This window comes from Phalacrocorax carbo, chromosome 1 (assembly GCF_963921805.1).
Source record: "Phalacrocorax carbo chromosome 1, bPhaCar2.1, whole genome shotgun sequence".
Classification (NCBI taxonomy): Eukaryota; Metazoa; Chordata; class Aves; order Suliformes; family Phalacrocoracidae; genus Phalacrocorax; species Phalacrocorax carbo.
In genome coordinates, this window is record NC_087513.1 from 34,957,777 (window position 1) to 34,983,222 (window position 25,446).

General features: G+C 40.4%; 1 long non-coding RNA gene across 2 annotated transcripts; it reads left to right on the forward strand.

Moving 5' to 3' along the window:
- Positions 1-207: 207 nt before the first annotated feature.
- On the forward strand, positions 208-10,159 carry LOC135312717 (uncharacterized). 2 transcript variants are annotated; one of them, XR_010372399.1, is made up of 5 exons: positions 208-1,246; positions 1,435-1,673; positions 3,971-4,118; positions 5,373-5,583; positions 6,160-10,159. It is a non-coding gene; the product is annotated as an uncharacterized LOC135312717 (long non-coding RNA). The 2 variants fall into 2 exon arrangements; XR_010372400.1 differs by lacking the exon at positions 5,373-5,583 and having other exon boundaries at positions 3,162-4,118.
- Positions 10,160-25,446: the final 15,287 nt, after the last annotated feature.

Below are 25,446 nucleotides of genomic sequence, written 5' to 3' on the forward strand. Positions count from 1 at the left end.
GGAGGCAGGGGAGGTCAAAGTTGGGTTTTGGGTCTTCAGTGGTTCTTGTGACCATAACTGTGGAGCTTTGCACAGATCTTGAGATGAAGCAGTCTTGTCTGAATAAAAGACGTGTTCCAGATCAGCACTTAATATGCACTTTACAAAAATTATAAAATCTGAATGTCATGTTGAGAAGCTATATGATCCAGGTAAGATGCTGCCTCATACTTACTGTATGTGCTTTGCCTTGCATGATACCCTGTAAGCCTCAGCAGCAAATCCACTACAGGGCAATATTCACTGGCTTTTAAAAGGAGTCAGATTAATGGCAAAGCTCTGTGAATAAACCTTTTCTGTTGCCTCTTCCGTCTTATTTAAGATTGCTGCCAAAGCCATCTCTCCTGTCCTGACAATAGTGATGAGATAGACTGAAGAAGTAAGATTTTAAACAGCCTCAGTGAAAACTCTTTAATAAGTAAGTCAAGCAATGAAAAAGCATTATTCACGCACCAGGAGAAAGTCAGCAAAAAGAATTCAAGATCCTGTAGCCTTCAGTTCTAGAAAACAAGGAAATGATTAAGTGCCCAATCAGCAATATAAAAGGAGAATAAATGAGACACACCATTCTTGTTCCTGCTTTAATGAGCTTTTTGTGGTTTATATTTTATTTAGAAGTCCAACCCATCAGGAATTAACATGTGGCCAAAAAGCCTTCTGATTCACTACATAGAATTAGTTTCCTGTTTTCAAGAGTGATCTTTTAAGTTTTCCATTTAGGGGCAAAATATTGATTTTGAGGTTGTTTGGGTTTTTCTTGGTTTCTTTGTGGGGTGGGTAGGGTTTTGTGGCTGGATGGCATGCCTACAGTACCTACTCTTCTGTTATCATTTGCTATTTGCATCGTCGTGTCAGTGGTATAGTATTGTAGCACTGTATGAAGCACAAAGCTCTTCAGGGATACCCATGGTAACTCACTGGCTGAAAGCAAAAAGGGGTGTATTTTCTGTCTGGCTTGAGGTGAATCAGCATTTTCTATATGAAATCCAGTTTGCCTGCTGTATCCTGCAAAGCATTTGAAGGGATGATGAAAGACTAAGAACAGAATCTTGTGTCTATATGATAGCCATATTCCAGCTCTTCTCCCTTGAATCTTTTTCATGTCGTACTGTGAGATGCATCTTGCAAACCTACAAGTGAAGAACAGGAATAAGAATTGTCATTCTGGCCTAGGAGACACTCACTTCTTTTTGAGAGATCCAATCAGGTAAGCACTGTGTTGTAATCTGGGATTATGATCTTCAGCCTAAAATATTACTGAGGGGTCACAAAATTTCCAAATTAATGATGGCGCTTCTTTTGAAATGATGGATCAAACCACTGAAATGGGGTGGGAAGAAGTAGGTTAATAAATTCTCTTTCATATTTACTTTACTCAGTGTTCTTTCTGATCAGATTTTGATCCATGTCTTCTGGCAAAGATATATCAGCTTCCTGTTTCTATGGCACTTCTGATCTCATCCTGGATGATGTAGAGCAGCTTCTACTTCGTGCTTCTCCATGACTGAAATGTAAAAATTTATACTGAAAATCCATACCTTGTGATAGCTGCATGGAATGCTCTACCGAACTCTCAGCAGGAAATGCAGAAGTTAACCCAGTAGTAATCAAAGTAGTGCAAAGCATTGACTACAGTAAGTGTTTTAAGTGTAATCAGATTTTCCTCCCACTTCCTGAGTGGAGTTTCCTGAATATCTTGGGACAATGTCCAAACCTAAAAAGAATCTGCAGAAAAAAATGGCAGCTGGGACAATTTATCTCTTCAAACTAGTTTCAACGCATTAAACACAATTCCAGAATAAGAGGGACTATTATCCACCCTAAGTTCAAATGCCTGAGGACTTTCATTCAAATGAAAGACTCTGTACCATGCTAAAATTATTACAGATCACCACCAGTCACATCCTTCATAGGTGGCATGAATAACCATATTAAAAAGGGATATTTTGTCTAGACTTATTTGTCTCTTTCCAGCCTTCCTGACTTCTTAAAAATCTTATTAAACTCTCAACTTAATTTACTTACACTAATTGCTGCCTCCAAAACAGTAAAGAATGTCTGTTACAGATAAAAGAGAACATATTAACTTTTCTCATGTCTTTTCCCCTTTTTCTACTATGATTTTTTCTAGTTTCCTAAATGAAAAAAAAATCCCTTATTTTGAATTCTGTTTTAATTCTTAACAAAAGACCTGAAATGTATATTATTTTATTCCATGTGGGAAACAATTCTACCATCCCAACTGCAAAACTTACTTGCCATTTCTATTATAATAAGAAAGAACATCATGTGTTACTGTGATCGTCTATCATGCCTTGATAAGAGCCCCTTATTCTTAATTCTGGTCTGAGTTAGCTTTGATATCTAGTCAACTTTGATAATAAAACTATATAATCAAATATTTTTGCAATCAGTTGCTTGCGGTTAGGCATAGGGGCAGCCTGGAAATTGTGGTGCGTTTTTTTCAGTCAAAAATATTTCTGCTAGCCTGCCTGGTGGTGAATGAAGAAAGGCCAAGGTCTGTGGCTCTGGGCTGTTCTGTGATGCAGCTGAGAGCTTTTCCCAAGGCTCACTAGCAGGCAGCTTGAGAGCCTGTAGATCTCCTGCTGCACAGCCAGGAGTGGGGAACTCCTTGGAGGCTGGATTTGCTAAACAAGCCAAAGTTTCACAGCAGGGAGGCTAAGCACTCTGTCACACTTGTTTTCTGGTTCCTTGGTGGCCAGGGGGTGAGCGCTCCAAGGAGATATAATTCAGCAGAGCTAAGCTTGGTAGCCCATGAAGGCCTAATTAAGACTAGTGCCTGGAAACTGGAGATAGGCAAATTAATTTTGGGATTATAGTATCATAAGATCACAGGATAATTCAGACTGGAAGGGTCCTCAGGAGGTCACTAGTCCAACCTCCTACCCAAAGCAGCGTCACCTCTGAGCTTAGACTAGGTTGCTCAGGGCTTTGTCCAGTCAGGTCTTAAAAATGCGCAGGGATGGAGAACACAGCTCTCCTGGGCAACCTGCTCCAATCTGTCCTCACAGGGAAAAAGCTTATCCCTGTATCCGGTAAGAACCTGAAATGGCAGACACATACTTATATCGTTGATGACTGTTGGGATTGATCTGCCATAGGAAGTGGTGGATTCCTCACCTGTTGTGACCTTCATTACTGGATAGTTCTCTTGGAAACACGGCTTTTATCAAAGATAAGTTGTTATTTTCTGTATGTCTAACAGTTCCTTGTGGCCTTAGTTTAACAACTACATGAACAGACATGCTATCACCTAGTTGGAGGAGCTGAATGAGATGCTTTTGACAATAAAGGAATGTGTTTTTTTCAAAATATATTTTAATTTAAATTGCTAAAATTATAGTACTGGAGTTTACATGAACTGAAAACTCAGTTTGAGGAATGGCTTTTTCTAATCTTTCTATGTCTTTTGAACTTCAATAATTCTGAGACGTTCCTATGCCATTTAATAAACAAGTGACTTAGAAAAGAACAAGAATATTCTCAGAAGCATGTGAATAACCTAGTTTGTATTTGTGCAAGCCATTAGAAAACCTGTTGCTTTAAAAAAACAAACCTAAAAAAAGCAGGAGATTGCTGTCTTTCATGTGATACTAAAATGTATGGTTTCCTGTCTGGGGAAAAAAAAAAAAAGTGATGTCTCAAAAACGTTATATCCTGAGTGCTACAGTCACTGATACATTGGTTGTTAGGCTAGTGTTGCATGCTGAGCACCAGGACAGCAGCCCCATACTAGGGGGTCACACAGGAGTACAGGGGTAGTTTTGGGGCTCTTCTGATATTTTCCTTTCCTGCTGCTGCCATTATAACATGCAGTACTGTACATGATCAGGGAAAGAGGCTATTGCTGGGACACATCATTGTTATGATGATGCATTTTAGGCCTTTTTGTACCCCTTTTTATCCTCAGGTTTCTGAGAGGTTCCATCTCGAAAGAGAAAGTGCAGCAAGATCAAGTACATTCAGTGCGGATGCTTACTAGTCCATTCTGTACCAATCTCCAAACCAGGAATGCAATTACATATGATGGACTGAACTCAGTTTCCCACTATACAGAGGTGGGTGGTGAAAACATGCAAACTTTGGATGAGCCAAGCTAGAAATGGTTAACCTCTGCTTACCTTCTTTTACCTGGCACTGCACATTTCACTCAGCAGATCTAGGCCAATGTTGATTATTTATCTAAAGCTATTTATGTAATTCAGCTGGCCTAGGCATTCAAGCCCTAAGGTATAATTGTGGTCTGATTCTCCATAAGTAATGGTAGCATCCTTCCTTCACTTTTGAGTGCTAGGGAGTTATACTCTCAGGGTTTGTCTGAAGTGGAAATGCAGCCTAATTATACAATACAGAGAGATTTGACTTGAGTGAAAATTTAGAAAAAAGGAATCTTATGTAATGCCTGCACAATTATAAAAAGGCTTTGTCTGGAGGAAAAAAAAAAAGCAGCTTGAATCTGAATCCTGTCCAAGGATTGTCTTTTAAAAGAGCTGAATGAGTCCTAGGATGGAGAAAAAAATACAGATAAAGAGAAAACAAATAATTGTTCATGGTAGAATGAAGAGATAAGGATCCATTTAGCATGTGCTTTTGTGGGCAGCTACCTCTTGGCAGCTGTGCTGGTGATGTTTCCAACACTGGGAGTCTACACAGAAGCTCTGCAGCCCTTCTTCCCATGGCCACATTTCTTGCTTTGCTGCCTCTGAGGTCCTAATGATTCCTGCCTACTTCTGTAGTCCATCAGGAGGTGTGCAATACCTGCCATATGGTGTCTCAACAATAACCAACACATAAACACGGGACTGGTGGCAAAAGTGGACAAAACTGGGGGAACTTTGGTATTTCCTAGCAAGGTCTGGGCTGTAAACAAGGTTCAGTATGAAACAGGAAAAGGACTGTTTCAACTAATTTCTTAGTCAATAGTATCTAAGGATGTTCAAAGTTGATCCCTACTCATTTTTTGCTATGATTTCTGGATTTTCATTTTTTCTTTAATGAAGATCATGGCAATTCTGATTTTCTTCTGTTGAAAAAAAATACTTTTTTTTCTTTCTTAAAACTGTAAAAAAATCTTCAGAAATATATATCTTTTTTCACTAATATTTTCAGTGGTAAGTTTTGACTTTGTTGAAAAACTATGCTGTTGAGAAAGATACTAATATTAAACATCTAACTAGTCACACCAAAAGTTAATGTTTATTTTTAGTAAACGTTAAAGAAGATAATGCTGAATAAGAAATATCCTGGGGAAAAAAAACGATTCAAGTTTTGCTTTTTTGATAAATATATTTTCCATATGAATTTCTCTTTAGAAGCCCTGCTACAGATGAGGCTACAGCTACATTGGTGTGAGCAGACAGAGACAGTTGTGGTTTTGGCTTCCTTGTCCTCCAAGGCAGCCAGGCAGCTTTGGCACTGAAACTGAAACAAGCTGCAAGACCGACTTGAGGGCTCTGACCTTGGAGTGGACAAGGAGACAATGCAGAGCTGTCTGAGCAGGCTCTTGCTCAAATGCAGAGTCAGGTGTGTTTGCACATGGACAGCACAGCACCAAAATAAAAGGCTGAAAGCCACCACAAGTGTATGAGGGTTGTGTGGTGCGTTAAAGAGGACGTCAGTAACTCTGTTTAAAAATCTACTGACAATCAAATAAGCATTTATTTCCACAGGCAGTAAGATATCCCATGATCTATTTCAAAATACCTATTTTAGCAGTGAAGTTCGGTATTTTGGCAACACAAGCAAATTTACCACCTAATGCTGTTCTGTTAGAATGTTTGGAAAAATTTTAAAGCATACTTTTACTGTGTCTTTTGCAGTCATACCAGATGGTGATTAGATTTTGAAGACTAACCAGAGAGAGTAGTGGTACTGTATTTTAAACAAGGCTGTAAAATTTTAGTGCTCCCTGGTATGTCTTGAACAACTAGGACCTATAGGAAAAAGTTTTAAATCTTTTTGGCCAGAAGTAAAACATAATTGGAGAAGATGAAGTTTGTATCCTTGTGGCTGTTAAGTGGAATAATGACACGTATTTTATGATCTTGATGCAAATTTCCTGAGTGATAAACTGACTAAAATATTTTTATATGCAAACAGGTTTAGGCGACGCTGTGGTGCTGACGGACTCCTTCCACACTATTTTGAAGTATAAAGAAAACAAAAAATTGAGCATGAAAAGGAGCTAGGCATGTATGTTGGAACTCCATTTACTCCAGGAAGTGTTAGAGGAGTTAAAACATGATGTTTTCTCACTCCTAGAAAAGATGAAGGAAAGACAAGAAAAGGCCTCATATGAACCTTGTGCAAAGATTTATTATTATCGGCCAGGCTTATCTGAAATGAACTTTCCTGTTCTTCTGCCAAGCCCAAATTTATCCCATGGCTGCCCTTTTCTAGCCTTGATGTTATTTATGCATGGCATTATATATAAACAACGAAGTCCAATGCCCTCTACAGTCACAGTAAAACTTTTGTAGATATGGAAAACAAAGGATACTACAAAACCATGTCTCCAGCCTTGCAATGGGTGCTGATGTAACAGTGTGTATCCTATAGTATTGTACAGAAATTCTGCAAATATCATGGTCTTCTGAAGGTTTTCTGTGAGGTAGCTTTAGGTGAAGATTTGCCATTTTCATATAAAGCTAGAATCTAAAGATAAACTGCTCTACCAAATTCTGTAAGAACATTAAATAGATAATTTTGGGCAGCGAGGTGTCCTGCAGAAGCTCAGCCACACCACACACTCGTTTGTTTTTGCTTTGGAAGTTTCCAGACTTTAAGTGCTGTGGATTCAAGTTTGTTCTTCTGAGAAAATATTCACAAGAAATGAAAGTACTTTATCTAGCTATCTTATCTAATCTTCTGTTGACTTGGGGTCTTTTTAAGTTTTAAAAAGGATCTGATTAAGTACAGTGGTAAGAAATACACAGTCTTCACCAAAACCATTCCAAAATAGGTTCAGCCTTCTGGAAATGCAAGAAGAGGTCCCCTATGGTTGACCATAGTGGATACCATTTCTTTAGTGATGGAAGCTTTAGGGAAGAAGTTACTGCTCATATTGTTTCTGCTCACAGTTGTTGATGACAGCTCAGTCTGCTGCTTTTTTTGGCCTAGACAACAGCTCAGTTGAGGGCTACAGATGCCTGGGGCTCTGGTTTGGTAGACACAATGCTGATAAATAGAACAAAGACTACTGCTCTTTTAAAGACCTTATTCCGCAGAGGTGAGAAACCACCTTCAGCCTCATGAAGCCAGTCTCCTTACCCACCGTCCACGGTCTGGTTAAGGCCAATTTAGGGCCCCAGAAGTGACTGTAATTTAGATGTTTTGACTTGGTTTCTGTAGAAGTCTACCTCTTTCTGTTGGCTGTGGAAGGAGTTTCCTCTGGAGCTAAAATTAACCTCAGAGAACATCGTTGTACATACCCAGTCTGGTGGAGAAAACTCTCAGTTTGCAGAAATATATAAGGATATAAGAAGTGCTCCAGATGGAAGCTGTCATCTGATGCCCCAGGCATACCACAGCATGGGAACTCCCCACAGCTCCCCACTCCTGAACTGTATAGTCATCATAGCACAGAACAGCCTTTTTTTTGTCTCAGAAATGGAGGCAGTATGAGGTCCTTTCTGTCTCAAGGAGCGTGACTACACAGGAGGAATGTGAACTGCCATCCTGCAGCTTTCAAGTGTTGAACTCATCATGACTTTGAAGCAGAAGACTATGAGTTTGTGATTTCTTAAAAACAAAAATTCAAAAAGCTGTTGAATAACCTCAGATTTTTTGTATTGGGTTGTAACTCCTACAGAAGTGGGTGGGTTTCTGGAAGTTAGGATGTTTAGCACGGGATTCATGTTAATCAATTTTGGATCCTCATGATGAAGATGTCTGCAAGGTGAGCTACATCATCGCTCATGAAATCTGTTAATTGAAAGAGGTGTTTTTATTCGTGGACCAGGTGATGTGTGACAAAAGTCCTTTGGTTGTGCTGAGAAACGAAGCATGTAAGTGACCAGGTGCATCACTTTGTACAGTCCCTGTATCCTAGTTATCAGAGGAAACCCCAGTTCGGTGGTCAGTTGCCCATCCTCCCTCCCTTGGCAGCATTTGAACCCATATACTCAGCTCTGGGTGCTTGGACTGGGCCACCTGGCCTTGAAGCAGGACTGTGCTACACACCTAGAGTGGGAGGCTTCACAAATGTGTGCATTTGTAAAAGAGAAAACAGCAGCAGAATGATGCTGGTATGAACATTATGAAGAAACTCTATTTCTACTTTGACATAGCAATCACAGAAGTATGGTGGCACTTGGAAGTCCTGCCAACACCCCAACCCAGAGGTCTACAGCAGACTAACCTGCTGCCACAAGAATATTTTGGTCTGAACACAAAAGGAGGCTGCAGAAAAGGAAGATATACACTCATTTAGCTGGTAGGGAACTGAGGCCAAGATAAATCAATGTCCCCAAAGCTTGGTGACCTGAGTCACCAAAGGTTAGTTCCACTCTCAGCAGTTTACAGGTCTATTTCAGCTAATATTTCTTTCTCTTACTCACAGATCTGCATCAGGATCACAATTTTAAGAATACTGAAAGAAAATTAGGCAAAACTGTAGAAAGTTTTATTTCTTACTGATTTATTTTTAATAAAAATAACTTTTCTGGTGCCTTAGCCACTTGGCTTATTATGAGGTCTTATTCTGTTGTCATAACTGCACTCATGAAATTTTTACTAGTATTTGAACTAAGCCTAGTTACAGTGGTACTTTTACTGCATCATAAATTACTCTTATATGGAATGAACTTAATTAGATTAAATGAGCAAAGGAAGACTCTGTGGTGCCAGATCATCTCTCATGAACTTTTGTGTATTTGTGCAGTTAATCTCTTCATTGGATTTTTATAAGGAATGTTTGCATATTTATCCAGGTTACTTGTTTTCTGCTGTAGTCATGACCACTCTTTTCTCTGTACATTTCTAGAGCTCTGTTGAACCCTATATATATTTCTGTGCTTGGAAAACATGGAAACAAACAAACCTTATGGAAAATAACAATATACAGAACATATCATGTGACAAACTCTGTTAAATTAGTACTTGGGTCATTGCTATCTGACAAAACTGCTTCTGTGAATAGTTGCATTTTTCATTCTTCATTCATTGGGCAGGGAAAGAATGACTGAAAATGCTACTAGCGGGGCTGGATTCCCTCCAGCGAGTGAGGCCATTGTTTGCAAAACCTTACTAGGCACAGTGCATGGTGGCACTCAACCAGAGCAAGGGACTTGTAGGATTTATGCAACGATGTGGAATTTTCCACTGTCCAAGAGAAGTTCGCAATCCTACAGCAGCATATTTTGGTAGGGGACCATAAAAATAACATCATGATGGGTTGAGTAACATTCCACTAAAGGTTAATGTAACTACTAGGAAAAACCCTCTGCTAATTACAGACTTTCCTGTGTTTTAAAGCTGTCAAAATCACATTGCTTTCAGAAACACAACTGAAGCTCAGTTAACATAGTCTGTTATTTGGGTGTATGCGACAACTTGACTCAGCTCTAGTGCCCTCTGAAATATATGTAAAGCAATGGTTTTCCTGCCTCATGGGTGAAGGATGAGAGCTTGGCAGGGCCTAAGGTGCTTCTGTTACTGAAAAGAAAGGGATGGGAGCAAAACAGAGGGCTGAGAATGGGTGCAAAATGGAGAGAGCAGAGATTGCTGCAGCCACTGCTTCTGCTGGCTGGAGGCAGGGGTGGACCACAGCATTGTCTCCCTAACCTCTTCCCATCACCCCATGTACCCCCAGCCCTCTCAGCTTTCCAGAGCTCAGGCTTAGGTAAAACAGGCATGGGAAGCTTCCCACAGCAGCCTTCAATAACTGCCTAGTTCAAGTCTTTAAGCACTTATTAAACACAGTGGAGGGCCTAGTTCATAAAAAAAGCATTTATTCTGCAGTGTAAGACCTAGTCTTGATGAACTAAGACTTAAATAAACAGGCTAAGCAGAAAAAAATGCATCACAAGCAAATGCTGTGGCTTACTTCTGAGCAGTTTTCTTGCAGTCCAGACACTGCAATACATTAAAATAAAAGTGCATACCCAAAAACTTGTGCACGTCTATTGCTTTTGCCTTGATCCTCCAGATGTGAATAAAAAGAAAACTGAAATAAGCACTTTCAAGAGTAATAATATTAACAACAATAATACAATATTTTATACTTTTGCTGTTATGAAGAGAGCCATAGGGCAATTTCTGAATGCTGGGGTTTCGTGTCTTTTGTCCAAGACAAACAGGAAGCCTGCTGAAACCCTGTTCTGCAGAAGATCTTGAGTCAATATGTGTTTGGTGACAGCTGAAATAATGGAAATTAGTCCCTGAAAACAGCACTGTATAAAAGTCCGGACAGATACTGGGACATGTGGGCACTGGGGTTCCTGTGCAGCTTGTAACTAAAATAAGGGTTGGGGAATAACTGCTCTGTCTGTGAAGTGATGTCAGGCAGAGAACTCAAAAGGATTTGTTCATAGATGTGGTCCTCAGAGAGCTCAGGAAGTTTGGGCCTGGTGGGTATGGAAAAACAGGCTGGGGTCTGTGACAAGAAGAGTGATCTCTGAGTTTTGACTCTCTGGTGCACAGGAAAGCAAAGCTTCTCTGTTCATAGTCTGCAGACCCTCACTTATGTCCAGGGAATACCTGCTTCCATCATCATCTTCACCTCCTGATATAAATAAAATACAAGGGACTAAATGTGTATGAACAAGTCAAGCGACCTGCTTTTCTCCCAGCGTCCACTTCTGTTCAGTTCTTGAGTCACTATGGGGTTGCATTTTGGCTTGAGTGAGCACATTCTCTCTTCCCAATTTTCCATGCATTTCAGTAGGGCTATGGAGCATTCTGTATTTCCAGTGCTCATTTTGTAATTTAGAGATTTTCTGAGCTAGAAAGCCAACTCTTAGCAATTACACTCTTAGCTGACTTCATTTTAGCAATGGGGAAAATGACTAGGAGCTCTTGGGAGACCTTTTGGTGCCTTTCTGCTCTTTTTAGTGGACTTTTTCTAATTGCTCTGTCCCTGCAGACCTCCCCAGGAAGTGGTTGCAGCAGCAGCAGCAGCAGCTTTAACAGTCATGGCTGTGAAACCTGCCATGCTTGTCCCCATAGCTGTCTCTGGTCCCAGAGGCATGTGGGGCAGCTGCCCCTCCAGCGCTGCCAAGCCCTGGTCCTGGCCAGAGGGACAGAGAAGACATCTTCCTGCATTTATTGTAAAAAATCCTTTGCAGGGATAAAAAGCCAATTTAAATGACTCCTTAGCAGCTTTGATTACAAGCAGACGCTGGTGGAGAGGAAATGAAATATTAAATAATGGCTTTGCCCATGGAGCTTCCTCATGGTTTCACTGCTCCCAGGGCTGTTAGATTTGAAAGAAATGCTTGTATGTTATCTAAAGGGTTAAAGTTTATTCTGACTGAGTGCTGTTCTGGCTGCTAGAACTCCTACAAAATGTATACACTGGAAAGAGCCTGGCTGCGCTCCTCAAGCATTTCCACACATCTCAGTCTGGTGTTACAGCCCCTCTTCAAGGGCCTTGTGATAGATAGTCTTGTTCAATCTCCCCAACTTATTTCTAGACAAAACCACTACAGCGTTGTTTGACATTCAGCCCCAGGCAAGGAAGCTGTAGGTGTGTGGCTGTGGGCAATCAAGAGGGAAAGCAAAGGCCATGTGAAATGTTTGCCCTAGAAATCTTTTGTGATTCCAACAAGATCTGTATTGTCCAGCCTTAAAGCATCACAAATTAATTTGAAACATGAAAGCTGAAGTATTCTTTGGTTTATATCAGCATGCACCACATCAAACCACTGTTTATTTTCATACAGAAAGCCTGTGTTTTTAAAAATATGCCTAATCAGACATCTCCGTGATAGGAAGCCTGATGTGTATCACACTGCTAGTTTGCCATCTAGTGGTTTATAAAACCCCCTAATTTTACATCATATTTCATAATTTCAGTGGAAAGAAATATCCAGAGATGTCCAGAACACAAGCATGAGCTAATTTTTCGGCTAGTTGATTTTGGTAATTATTGGCAGAAGACAGTCCATACCTTCTGCTCAATGATCATTAACATTCATTCTTTGCACTTGGTTCTCCAGGAGCAGAGACTGGCTCAGGGTGTGGACAGCTTTTGGGCTCCACAGGAGAACTGCTATACAGACCCACTTGCTGCTCACCACCTTAGGCCTTATTGCTTTCAGTGTTACCCTGGTCTTTTGTGAGGGCATGAGAACAAAACTATCTATTTTTATACAAGTATCAGGGAATCTCAAAGAGTGGAACCTGAATGGCACTTCAGAGGGCATTGTCTGTATGACAATGGGTCTTCAGTGAGCAGGCATGTCACGGGAGTATCAGTGAAAACTCCAGAGCTTCTGGCAGATGCTTGTTTACTCTTCCACAAAACTTTCTTGTTTTCATGAGTTCACAAACCTCTTTGGGCAGCGCGGGTGGGCTGTTGGGGTCATGGCAGCCACCCAGTAACACACTGATACATTGACTGCTGGAAGCAACACTGCAAAGGGAAAATACCACTTCTCTGCAAAGCCTGAGAGTGCCGCTGAGGGACAGCTCATCACCTCCCCACTGAGCTGCTGTGAGACAGGAACCTCATCCCAGCCAAGGGCTTCAACTGACCAGTCTGAAGAAGGATAAGATGTCTGGGGAGGAAGACTGGGTTGAGGCATAACCAGCAATCCACCACTTGCAGTTAGAGATGTTGGCAAAGTGGTGAAAAAGCATTTCAGGGTGTGGGTGACACTTGCATGTAATGCCTGGGTTTTATTTCACTCTAGCATAAGAGTACAGCTAAGAATATTTTCCCTTCTATAACTCCCATGCCCTTTATTCCTTTAAATGTGATAGCAACATGGACTATTGTTACAGCTAGTAATCACTTGGGTACTATTTATTGGTTGTTGGGAAGAGACAAATGACTCTTACATAGAGCCCAGAGTCCCAGCATAGCCAGCCAGTCACAGACTGAAGCCTTTGTCATAAGCTGAAGTCCCCGGAGTTTCAATAGCTGTGCTGGCAGCATGCACAGCCACACAAACCACTAAGGACTTAAAGCAATTTTGATCAGCCAGTCATTTCTGATTTAAATAAAGAAAGAACAAATGACAAGAGAGAAGAAAAGAACCTTGCTTTGGGAAAAGTTGGCTTTGAGAAAGGTCTCAGATGTGAAGCTCCACAGGGAAAGGAAAACTGGGGAGAGACACTTGTTTTGTCTCTTTGTACTCAAAAGGACAAACAACAATTTTCATTGGCTGCAGAACTTAATTTTCTCACCCGACTGCGGCAGTGGCTGGGACAGGAGGCTGGCTTCACAAATAGTACAGCTGAGCCTGTGAATGGAAATGGATGCTAAATACCTGTGATCTGTTGTATGAAGCTACTTCTGTCATGGCAAACACTCACTAAGGAACAGGACGGGAAAGAGAGAAGCTTAGAAGAGCCATTCTGGGAAAGAAGTGCTATAATGTAGTGGGGAAAATGTCACTTCTGTGGCAAACTCAGTTAATAGGGTCAGTTTGTTTACTCTGCAGGTTTTTATGCAAAAACGACTACTTCGCTAGTTTTAGTTCTTTTAAAAGGGGCAATTAAATGGTAGTGAGAAAGGCTGGAACAGCAAGTGACAGTGTCAACAGCAGAATGAGGACAATTTTTGAGGAGCCTGAACCATCCTGAAGGATAGGAATCTTTCAGAAATACTACTGACAGTTTAAATTTGTTTGTTAGTCATATAGGCTAAGTAGATATAGCTTTGGCTGACATGTAGTACAGTAAGTACACTTAGTTGCAGGGCTGACGGCAGTGGCTTGCAGACCTTGTGTTAACAGAAGAGTGGCTGTGGCATGCTCCCCCTTGGTCCTTTTCAGTCCAAATAATTCCTTGGTTACGGAGAAGGTCCTGCAGGGAAAAAAGCCAGGATAAGTACAATGCCCAAAATATTATGTTGGGAAAAAAATGGTTTCAACACAGGCATGACTTCTTCCTGGAAGGAACAAAAGGAACGTGGTGATGGATGGAAAATAGTCTTTGCTTGTGGCACTGATGTAGCACCATCAGAAATATCTTAATTTACAAAAGACAGTACTAACAAGAGAGTACATTATATTAAAACCTAAGGACCCTTAGGCAAGATCCTGGCAAAGCACAGCTGGAAAAGCTGGTGACAGCAGGAATTGGTAGCAAATATAGCTGCTGTGTGTGGCACAGCTATCTCCCCCAACAAATAGGAAACAATACATTTGCTGCCTGTTATAGTAAATATGTAGAAATATTTATGCAGTGATATTTGAGGAAGTTATCAAGCTCCTTATTAAAATGAGAATGGGCCAACAGGTTTTCCTTTTTTTTCCTCTGGAGATATGTGGGCTTGTATTGCTCAGCACTGGAGTAGGAATATGGAAATCTGTCCTTCCAGCTCTGCTCTGAAAGCTCCATTTGACAAGGAGTTTAAATGTGAGTTTAGATATAGCAGCAGAGAGATTGATAAAATGGGACCGGTCCCACCCCATCAAACTCAGAAAAAGCATGGACTGACTTGATTCTGCTGTCTTGGATTTGTGTAATTTCAAGCCAGTAGAGAGGAAAACTTAGAGGTTTTCTTAGAAATTAAAATAACCATGTTTAATTCTACAGTGAACTGTTAGTAACTTCCTACTATATTGTTCGTAAAATGCTTCTGAGGTTTGCAAATCATAACATGTTCACAGAGGATTGAAATTGAAAGGTAACAAGTGAAACTCTGACCTTTGTTAGTTTTATTTGACTTGTATTCCACCTGAGAGAAAATAGTCATATGGAAATTAGAACAAAAAGAAAATATTTCCTTTGAGTCCTATAATTTATTTTTGTATATTTTTAGATTATTGCTTAGGTTGAAGTTTATTAAATTTTAAAGGTATTTCCGGTATATGACTAAGCTCATCTATCGATGCGGACAATTCAAAACCAGTCATATAAAAAAAAAGCTACCAACTAAGTATATTTATTATTTTCAAATGCACTTTTTTTAAAATAATGCCAATAATAACAACATATTAAATAATGAAAGCACTTTTTTTTAGCTAAAAAGTATTTGTAAAGCAGAAAGTGTTTTCAATGTTTAATGCTGACACCTATCTTTTAGCTTTTATTTGATATGTTGATTAGTCACTGTTACGATGCTTCCTTTACTATTTCTCCCTTGCATTATGTTCCTCCATTTTGCCACTAATATTCTTCATTTGCTTCTGAAAAATCTTCTGTGTTTCACAGTAATTTTTGGGTCACATATATTTTACAGAGTATTTGATTAATGAATGAACCTTTATCTAGCCCTAGATAATGAAGATGTCTCAGACAGCTGTCCATGCCACTGAAACTGCAGAAGATAGAAGAACAAGATACTTTATACTTCCAAGGTATCTTGCCTGTATCTGCATTCGGTTTGGTGGCTGAGAGCTCAGTGTCCCCAGAAGCTATTGAGGTGGCAGCCATGGATTGGTGAAGACAAAGCAGTAAAACAAAACTGCTGTACCCGTTACCTGTAGGGAACAGACACAACCGCAGCTAGAGCCAGGGATCACTTTTGTGGTACAAAACTTCAAGAATGGAAATATATTCAGTGCAAAGCTAGTGTATGCTAGCCAAAAGTCTACAAGAAAGAAGAATTCTCTTTATATTATAACTCAGTCATCATTAGCTTATCTCAGTTAAAAATGGCCAGGGAGCTGTCAAATTCAGTATGTCTATACTGAATTATGTCTGTCATTGTCTTCTTACATTCTTTCTCATCTTGGAGGAGCAGAATGTGGTGCATCAGTTCTGGAGGATCTTTCCAAGGTGCTTGCATTACTCTGTGAACTGACTGAATAGAAGTCAAATACTCTAAGTTTTGACAGAGTACATCCCCTACCAGCTACTTATGTTGTGACACCAAAACTCTGGAATCACTATAAAAATATTTGCTACATCTCTTTTCCTTTAACAGAGAATAAAAACCAGGTGGACAGAAAGAAAAGAAGTCATATGGGCTGGTGCATCCTTGAGCTGTATCTTCTAACCTTTTAGTGGCTTAGAGCTAAGTACTGTTATTGGCAGGAGAAAAAAGATGTAATCATGCAGATGGTCAGAGTCACCTGGCTGAAGGGAGAGGTGGTGGAAGAAAACAGAAATTACATCTGTTCTGTTATTTGAGAGGAGCTTTGGAAATCCTCTGCTAATTTTCTCAGGTTTTTCCCATTATATTCCGTTGCTTTAGGTAGTTCGGAAATCTGAGTTACTCTTCCCAAGAAGACAGGTAGGCAAGCAACTTGAACTACTTATTCTTAATGCCTCCATTAAGCAACAAACACCAGAATTTGCCCAGCTTAAACTGTTGGCCTTAGCTCAAAAGTGATTTTACTTTGTTTTAGGCCAAAACAAATCTGTGCTCTTCATTCTGCTATAGCTTGGTTTCTTTCAGAGCTTGTTATAAAATCTTTGGAGAGCTCACATACTTCTACAGCACTCCACACTGAAGCTCAGTTTGAAATTGCAGCTGCTGAGTCACAGGGAGGGAGCAGTAACCTATTACATCATTTATTTCTTAGACTCACGACAAATTAGTCCCAAGAGGAGCTGTTCCCACTTCTCCCAGTGAGGAATTATTTTATAATCATCAAAGAGCACATTGTCAGGAAGTTTTTCGTAACATTTGGCCAAATAATTATTTGTGATTTTTTTCCCATCTTAATGTAATTATATCAGTCTGAGTGCCCTAAAATCAACCTGTAATGCTGATAAGAAAGCTCTAAGTCAGTGAACAGTGTTTTTGAAAGGGAAAAAAAGTAGATTAGGCTCTCTTATTAATTACAAGGAGTGAACTGGTGATTAAGGTCCTTATTCTGGCAAAGCTTAAGCACCTGTGAGAAATCACCAGGACTATTTATGTGGTTCAGCTGTTTTTTTCCTTCTTCCTTTTTTTTTTTCTTTTTTAAACATATTGCCTCTAAAAGCATCTGATTACTGACATAAAAATACTGCCTGCTTTGTTGTATTTGCACTTTAATTTGGGACTTGCACAGCTTAGTATTTTCCCAAAATATTACTTGTAATACAGCATAATCTCCATCTGTTCTAAAATAAGCAACATGGATTCTAATACCCTCCCAGCTGTACATATATTTTTAGTCACGCATTCAGGTTTGTAATCTTTCTGCTCCAGTCTACATTCCTGGCACAAAACATAGAACTTGTTGTTTGTTCAAAAACTTTAAATTATGCTTGTATGTGCATGTGTCTGTATTCCGAGGTCTTAACCCTGCATAAACAATTAAAATCCATGCATCTGCAATAAGACATTTCCTATTTCTCTTCAATTTTCAAAAGTCTCTATTCTTGAATTGTGAGTCATATAGTTCCTAGATAGCTGTCAGGAAAACACCATCGGATGGAGAAATGAGAGGAAAGAGAAGCCTCAGCTGAAATACCACTGGGCAAGGTATATTGGTAAACACTTTTTAAACACAGACCAATTTATTTTTTTTTCACCTTACCATGCTCATGATTTATTTATGAAGGTTTGGAGGACAAGCGTAAGTCTCAGAGTGATTGACAGATGACCAAAGAGAGAAAAAGTATCCCACGTAAGGCTCTCATTTCTTTTTTTTGTGGAAGTGGTGCAGAATAAGAGAACAGTAAACCAAATTAGGTAACTACACGTGGAGTGAAAGAAAACAAATATCTTCACTGAGTAAAGAAAATGTAACCACAGGAGAAATGCAGCTTGCATTGAGAGTTCTTAAGTGTTTGCGTTGCCCCGTGTTCCTTTTAGTGAAACTATTTCCATGCTGAGAACAACCACCTATTTAAGAAACATTGGGAAACAGATATTCCAACAACAGAGATATTCACCTAACAGTTGAGAAGTCCAGGCCAGATTCCTGCTCCAGGACTGATTTAAGGAAGCTGAAAGGCCTGGTCCCCTGTATTCTGAAATTCACAATGTAAATCCGGTGTATCAGCTGTATTGTGCATGTGCAAACATCTCTGTGTTGCAAGTGTTATAGACCTGTTTCTCAGGGGATATGCCTGAGCTGCCCAATTTCTGGGTGAAGGTGCGCTTGCTGGACTTACCCTGACAGTGCAGACAGGACACATGGGTGCTTGGGCAGAGAAGTGATACAGAGGTCCCCAGTCTGGATGACTAGGGGAGTGTAACGCCTCCTGTGGAGCACACTGATGTTCAGCTTGGCTGCAGCTACCGCCTCTGTTCAGTGCAGTGGACACATATGAACCAGAAGGCTGGGATCGGAGGGCCTGAGCTGTAAGACAGCCTTTCAGCACTCTGCAGAAGATATTTTGGTGGTTTTGGATAATTCATTCAGTCTTTGTGCTTCAGGTTCCCATCTCTTTCTTTTAGAGAGGTGATGTGAAGATTCACACTCAGGATTACCTTGTACTTGTGTGAGGACCTCAGTCCCTGATGTTGTAGGGGTCATGGTTCCCTATTAGAAGATCCCAGTGTGGCCATCTCCACCAGAATTCTGGCCCTGGTGCCAACTCATGCCACATCCTTTACAGAAAGGAGCAAGACACCGGGTAATAAAGAGAAAACTTCCCATTAAGGTAGCTGTTCTTCCCACAAAAATTAGAAGTTGCTTTATGTCCTGAGACATAAGCCCTTCTATCGCTTTCTTAACAACTTTTCACAAGTATCTTGGAAAGTTCTCTTTACCAGAACTGTTAGCTAATCCTTTCCCCACTCCCCTGCCCTAATCTGCTAAGGCAGCTATCTATGGTCCTTTGACAAAGAATTCAAGCACTAAATAATGCATAAACCCCCCCCCCCCAATATTTCTCTTCGTCCATTGTAAATTGTAACATTCCTCTGGAGTTCCCCAAGTCTTTATATTATAAATAAGAGCAAGCAGGAAAGCCTGGTTCACTTTTTGCCTGACTATTGCGTATTTTTAATGCCTCTGTTAAATTTGTTCTAAAGAAAGCTCTCCCATTTTTCCCTCCCACGGAGGTCGTCTTCATCTTTGATTCCTCTTATGGTCTCTCTCCACACTTCATGTATAATCAGTACCTTCTTACTTCTTACTGACAGACAGGTTGACAGACATTTGTCCAGTGTGGCAGATACCCTAGTCCAATGAATGCATAGTGACGCATAAATATATTTTTGAGCTATTTTGCATTTAATTCCCATAACATTCTTATGTTTTGGTTGCAGCTACACTTTGGGCTAAGGTTTCCAGCAGAGTGTTGCAGATGTGCTGAAGCTCGGAAACTACCAGGAAACCACATCTGAAGAAGCTGTGTAGTGAGCTTAGCAGAGTAAAAATTATTTTACTTTTAGAAACTGAGAAAATTTTAAAAACACCAGACCATTGACCAGATACTAGATATATTGGACAAGGATTCTTGAAGAAAGAAAAGAAACAGAAACTCAAAGGGAGAATTCCCATTTACTTCAACGGGCTCTGAACCAGAATTTCAAATACAGAGTGGACATTATTCAAAAATATACCAATTACCTAGTAATCGTTTCTCCTACTTACTAAGTTTTCTCTCTTCTTTGATTTTGTACTTGAATAGTTTTAGTTTTAAATGCCATGAGCAGCTTTGAGAAGTGCAAAATAAAAGCATAGCATTTATAGGTCTCCTATTGGAATAATTACCACAGCATCTTTTTGTGAAACTAAGGCAACTAGGGTCTTGGAAAAAATATGAGACAATACTGAATAAGATTGTAAGCAGATGGAGTAATTTTACTTGTAGCGTACTCTGTATGAAGTACTTGAAGTGCTGTGACAATACAATGCATTGCTACAGGTACTGACCAGGCACGTTGTGATTTAATGGATGACTTCAAAAGAAAATGTCACAGGCAGGTTGAAATGTCAATTAGTGCAACATTTTCTAATATCCTATAGATTCATTTCTTCCCCTGTGAGTGTTAGAGAAATGGAAAATGCTGCACATTTAATCCACTCTCCACTAATTTGATCCTTTTGGGCTCTTCATGGTACATTTTATTCCATCTTGGTCATTTAGAAACAATGATCTATCAGAGTAGAAGGGAAAAAGGACTTACAGATGAACCGTTAATTCAGTATGACAGCATGTGGGAGGAAAAATGCATTCAGATTGCAGGCCAAATATAAGATACATAGGTTACATCTTCTGCTTTGTTTGGGTTTTGCTCAGGAGAGGAGTGGAGTGTGATGGGAGGTGGAGAACAGCTGCCACCATTGGTGCTGAAGGCTCTGGGGAACCGCAGCCCTGAGAACCCCACACAATATTTCAGGCATTTTCAGAGGTCTGGCCACTGCCCTTTTTTTCTCAGCCATGTCTCATTCAAGAAAGGAGGCCGGGGCACTTGGAGACTCTTTCCCCAAGTGCCCACAAGAGGTAGGCTGAGTTGGTTTAACTGTGGTCTGAGGCGATGCTCAAGAGAGACTTGGGGATTATTCCCTCTACTCTATAATAGCAGTGGGACTGTCCAGACAGGAAATTATTCAGAAAAAGCCATTGTGGTCATGCAAATTCATGCTCAGCATAAATCTGCTTTAACTTTCAAGTCTGGATGAGCCCTTATGCTTTATTATCTATGTAAAGGCGATAATTAGTGTGAAATCAGCAGAGAGAAGTTAAGAAAAAAAAAAACAAGACAAAAAGGAAACTAGGCTTTGAACAGGAGATGCATTTAAAGAAACAGTTTTTTTATTCCAGTGGAAGACCTGTGCTGCTGATTCAGACTTCAGGTGTGAAGATCAGCCTGATGCTATGCTCAGCATAGGTAAATGTTACCAGAGGCAGTATTGCTGTCCTACCACAGCACTGGCCTCCTCTCAGCTATTTAACACAACAAAACACTGTGCTCATGCAGCTAGACTTCTTCCAGGGGAGAGGTATCTTTTTTTGACATGCTGTTGTGTTGGACAGATGTATTGTCTGCTGTCATCTGCAGCTTGCTAAAGTCAGCATCCTCTCTGCAGCATCGCCAAGTCATGAAATCACGCTTTCACAAGAGAGGAGAGAGGGCACCAACTTTAAATGGGGTCACGCCTACCAAATCTTTGGGTCTCAAGAGCTTATAATGATTAATGAACAATCACAGTGTTGATCAGCTGAAGATATTTCTGTGTTCATACCTGACCCTTCCCTTTTGCAGTGACCACAACAGGGCTTTTGGAGTCTCCGTAAGTACCTGCCCCTTGGATACCTAAACACTTACTGAAAGCAGCCTTGGTACAGCCTATAAACTAAACACAAACATGACCTCTCTTTTTTGTATCTTGGCCTGCATGGTCTCTCGAATCTCTTCTGAAAGTGGACAATGATCTGGCATGAAATTTCCCTTGATTAAAAAAACACCTGAGGTTATCCACACTAGACGTTTATAAGCATGACAGCAGCAGTAAATTGCTCTGCTGCCAATTGTGATTTTATTGCAAGTCCTGCCTAGAAGATGCTTGTCTCTGGGCCTCTAAGGCGTCTGTGGTAATCTCCAATTTTACATAAAAATAAGTTTCTAGCTGTGATCTAAATAAAATTTTATACAGAAAGTGCTATACTGAAACCTGAAGACCAGAAGTTAGGCAAAAAGAGAAACCCATACTGCCTTTCCTACACTGTCAAGGTTTTAAGAAAAATCTTACGATTATGCAGCAGAATACTTTTAACCAGAATTTCAAACTTTTTGGGTTAGCAAAACTGAAATTACCTCCATGGGAATTACCTGAGGCTCACTGAGTATTTCTAAGCCTTCTTCCTACTGTTTTACAACAGTTTGAGGTGTTTAAAGAGATTTCAGAAATCTTTAATCTGGCTTCCAAAATCCTTGAATGGTCAGCTATCCAAATTTCTCACAAAATAGCATGGCATTTTTAAGAGAAAACACTTGAGTGGCCTCTCACTTTACTGCTGAGTATGGTTTTGGGGTTCAGCTGCAGCCTCTTTGCAAAGCCTGAGACAATCCTCAGGCCGTGTGACATTTGAGGAGACACAGTGTTGGCCTGCTGCAGCCTCCCTCCAGGGCTGAGGTAATAAAGAGTGCTGCTCCCCTGGCTGTAGTGCAACCTTATGGCTGGGACATCTTCATTCATGGCAGTCAGAGGTTCAAAGTGCCCACTGACCTGTTTCCCAGGTATTGGAGTTCTAGAATAAGACAGGAACCAGAAGAGTTGTGCTGTAAATGAGCACTGTGCAAAAAAGTCACTGCACTTAAGCAGAATAAGATGGAAGCTAATTTTGTGTCCCACTCTTGGTGCACAAGCTTTGACAGGTCATACAATTAACAGGCTTGCCATATCTGCGGCAGCCTGGGAATGCCTTTCCCCATGACAGGAGGAGTTCAGGATTTATGTTAGGATCACAGTCAGCCTTTGGCTTTGGAAAAATTATGGCAATGTGCAATGTCCAGTTTAGTCCTACTTCACAAAATAAAAGTTGAGTGGAAGAGCAAAGTAGGAACATGGGCAAATGAAGACTTTTGATTCTACTGGAAGTGATGGAGGAACTCTGCTTATGCTTTATGTTTTGATTCAAAAGCTGTAGGAAATGTTACTGAGTTTTTGAAAGATTTCATTGCCATTCCTCTTTCATAATTTCCCCTCTCCCAAGCCACTAGAGGGCCCTGATGTCCACCTTAACAGATTGGCTTCACAAGTTGGCATTTTTGAAAAGACTATAAACAAAAGTGAACGTGTTTTCCAGAATTCTTGCACTTTCTGGGTTTGTTATTACCAATGAAATGTGTAGGGTCAATACAATCACACGAAAATAAGAATGTGGGGAAGAAGATACCTTGAAGGGTAGCATCACCAAGTGACTTCTACCCCCAAGGGAAGAGCGTGACTTTCTGGAGTTTGGTGAAGAAGGTATCTCTCAGCATGCTGCACCTGGATTTAACCCATGTCCTTTCTACTTTATGAGTCAGAGATAGATGTAGTAGACTCCCTGTCTGTGCACAAGAGGCTTTTGATTTCATACCACTCCCTATGAAGATGTTTGCCTTATGTTAAGCCTTACCTCAAACCTTACTTCCATAGCTTGTCTTTTGGTGTGGAAGAGTGAAGTAGCTCGGTTCCCCTTGCAGTTGATTGTGAGGTATGGGCAGGGTGAATACTTTAAGAAACAAGAAAAGGCTCCTTTAGAGCAATGTTTCTTTCTCCTTGTAGAGCTGAACATGGTGGGTGGGCACACTGCTCTGCTCTGTATTTGTGGATGTGTCTGAGCAGAGAACTTCTGTGCCTTCAGTCATTCCACCAGAAGAGCACTTCCTTGTGCTCTACATCCTTGCAGTCAAGAGTAACACCTGGACCTTTGAACATGTCCAGAAACATGCAAAGTTTAAAAATAAGTCTAGAAAGTTTTCCTTTTGTTCCTCTCCCTATTTGCTTTTCCATAACAACTTTATTAAACAGGCCTGCCATCCCACATGCTGTGGTCTCTGGACATTTAGATAGAGAGGTGTAAAATGATGTTAAATTTTTGGCAGCCCTTTCGGGACTGAAACTGAAAGCTGGATCATATGAAAAGACAGTGTGTCATTCGGACCAAGATTTCACTCACTCCTTGCCTGGAAGAGTCTGAAGTGTTGAGCACTGAAATACAAAAATGTCACCGTGAGTTTTATAGTTTTTGCTGAAACCTATATAATTTGATGGATGATAGCAAGAGCAGCTGACTCCACAATCCAAAGAGGGCAAAATGGGTTCCAATGATAAAATGCTAAAATTGCCAGAAACCTTCCTAAAATACTTTGCCTGTAATATATAAGGAAACAGTGCAGTTTAGACTGGCTCTACTGGCATTTGCTTGAAATGATCTGCATAATACCAGTGGCCCTTTCAGCCCAGAGTAACAAGTAGCTGTTCAAAGTGACCTCTGTGATCCACTTAATGCACTGTGCGTACACAGCCCTGTCTTTTGGAGGGCTGTCACTAGATACAAATGAGGCATAAGCTACGTATTTCCCCTCAGGCTTAATTTTGCCTTTCCAGAAATGAATTACACATTTGTGTAAGAAATAATGTTTCAGACAAATGCATGGCTGCCAGGCTAGTGATTGTGATTATTGATAATGGATGAATGAATGCTAAAGAATGAACGTCCCCTTGCGTTCTTTTTAGGCAAATCTTTTCCTCATTAGCAGTGATATGGAAGATAATAATGTATATGTGAGCAGCCACCATGTTTATTGTCTATAAAGACTTGTTAACCCACCAGCAGGATAGAATGGATGGGATTAATTTCAGATAACTTTTTAGCATCTGACTTAGTCACCTTTGGTAAGTGAAGGAAAAAAAGTCACTTCTAAGAAATTGTCACTTCATCTTAATGTAGATGACTAAAATACATCATGTAGCTCATACCTGAGAAGTGTGCATTCCTCTCCTTTAACTACAATGGAAGTCTAGATGACTACATGGGTTGTATACTATATATCTCTAGCTTCTGGCAAGATGAATCCCACCTGCCCTGTGAGCATGGTCATGTAAATCTCGCATCTGTTTTTGCTAAATTACCAGGAACAGAGCTGCAGCTCTGTGGTAGCTGCAGCTCTTGAGAGAGAAAAGCATACGCAGCCAGCAGCTGCCGAGGCAAACAGGGACTTGAGAGAAATTGCAGCTCCCAGCAATAACTGGATAGAGTTCAGTTATTCCAAAGGAGGTCCCTTTCCCAGCTTGGGACTCCTTGGAGTCGCAGGAGCATATTACCCTTCTGCAGCTATGGGGTCTCTGGAGGAACTGTGTGGGCTGCTGCCTGAGGAAAGCCTGCATAGAGGGCTTTCAGTCAAGGGTAACACACTTCCATGTCCTGAGCAGCTTTGTGGGTTGGCTTTTGGGGACTTTCTCAATCCAGTCTGCCAGCATCCCTCCAGGAGTGATGAGTGTGCTCCTACCAGCACCTGAGCTGGGACACAGGGCATGCAAGGAGGGTGACACAGGAGGAAAGTGGAAGGATAGAGAAAGAGGGCTCTGGTAAATAATTTATCACTCTTCAGGGAGTAGCTTAATCTTGTTTAGTCTCCTACTGCAGATATTGTTTTTGTTTTATGGGTGAATGCTCTTTTTTCAAAATAATAAAGCTTTCCTATTGAGGAGTGGTTTGAATGAGCAGTAATTCAGAACATTTTTTTTTTCAAGAGGGCATAAATGGAATTAGAAAATACTCTATAGTATTTTAATTCCTTCTGGATTTATTTCATAAACATGTTTTGGGTCTTGAGGGATGTTCATACCAAACATGTGGCTTAGTTCCAAGTAACTTTCTTCTTAAATCCCTTGTGTTTTGGGGCAAAACCAGATAGGATGACAGAATATCTATTATTTTTATAGCTCG